The sequence below is a fragment of the Sinocyclocheilus anshuiensis genome, unplaced genomic scaffold, assembly GCF_001515605.1.
Source record: "Sinocyclocheilus anshuiensis isolate Anshui unplaced genomic scaffold, SAMN03320099.WGS_v1.1 scaffold1024, whole genome shotgun sequence".
NCBI lineage: Eukaryota > Metazoa > Chordata > Actinopteri > Cypriniformes > Cyprinidae > Sinocyclocheilus > Sinocyclocheilus anshuiensis.
In genome coordinates, this window is record NW_015552843.1 from 2232473 (window position 1) to 2234272 (window position 1800).

Sequence of the window (1800 nt, forward strand, 5' to 3'; positions counted from 1 at the left end):
TTACGGGTTTGAAATGACATGAGGGTGAGTAATTAATGACAGAATTTTCATTTTTGGGTGAACTAACCCTTTAACTCCAGTGTCATCTGTCTCCCACTGTCAGCCAGTTCCACTCGCTTGAGTTGCTGCTTTAAAATAGCCACTGCGATCGATCAGTCACAAAGTTGTAGATGAGACAGACATAGAAATCCTGCTGATCTGTCTTTGGTTTACTGGAACTTGTAGATTGTAATGGAGGTGGTTAGATGCAGCAGTATTACCTGTGCAGCTGTCATGAGGGTCATGGAGTTTTGTTAGGCTGGTACCCAACTTCGTAATTACTAAGATGCTGGTGGTCATGTGGTCAGCACTGAACTCCTGAAGTATCCATATTGTCTCAAATTTGGTCCAGTCAGGTTTGAACGACTGTATAATAGAGTAGGCTACAGTAAAAACATCAGACTTGCATGTTTTCTTTAATGCAGGTGACTCAGATAAATGATTCTGTAATTAAAGTGGCCATACAAACTGTGTAAATGTTAAATAACGGCAACAAATTTTAACTGTTAATCATGGATAACCCAATGTGTTTTAGTGCTATTTTGCGATAAAATGAATGCCACTTGGTTTGATGTTTTTATTTTTTTTTTCGGTCCCACTTTAGGTGGCCTTAACTACTATATACTTTTAAATTAATTATTTGATACAATGCACTTATTGTGTACATGTTTTTACATTGTACTTATATTTGAAAAATACCTGCATATAATTACATCTGTAATTAATTTCTGTAATTACACATTTATAATTACACCGTTGAACCATCCCTTACACCTAACCCACCCTTAAACCTACTCATACAAACCGGTCTCTAACCTTACCCATATCCCACCTCAAATCCTCAATAGCAGCAAAAGTGTTTTGCAATACAATATTTTTTTTGATGTAATTACATAGTTAAGGCCATCTAATATAAAGTGGGACCTCTTTTTCTTATTTTATGCAAAGACATTAAAAATACAAAAACAACATTCAAAACATTGTCATAAAAATTGTTTTGAGACCACTATATACACTATGGATAGATTAAAAAGCTATATAAAAAGAAAACTGTGCAGATGGACATTAGAATACGTCATGTAAATGGCCTCATACACAGTGTAGATATACAGTGCACCCACACATGGATGCTTGGATGTGCATGTATTTGGCAGGCCCTGTGCTTTCATTCATAGCTCTTTGCTGGATGGTGGTGCTGGGCCATCTAACACATTCCCTAACCCTTTCCATAGTGCGCATACAGAGCAGGGGTAATTCATTACTTAAGACTGGTCTTTTAATCGTTATTATCTCTGTGTCTGTGACAGGAACACAGACCCAAGGTCTTGTCTTTTCCTTTTTAGTTTTATTACATTTGCTCTGTGTTGCTCAGGCATTAATGCAGTGAGTGCAATCCTCTGGACTTCACACAGGCTACACAGGCTGCCTTGGGCTTTGGCTGTTGCCAGTGGATGCACTGCCTGCTCTATAAAAACCAATTAAAATAATTACACCGACTCCCATGCAGGCAGAAAATGTGCCCTTTTAACACTTATTACTGGCGTTATATATAATGCTGCAAAATGTTTTGTTGAAAGACATTTGCCCTCTGTTAAATCTTACAGAAATCCCCCTTCCCCCTTCTAATTTGCAAGTTAGTATGTCCCTTTAAAAAAAAAACCATTTTAAAATATCCATTTTAACTTAAATAATTATGTAGATCATATATCAAATTTACTTGTTCAAAGAACTTCTATGTAGTTTGATTTGACTTAAAAAAAA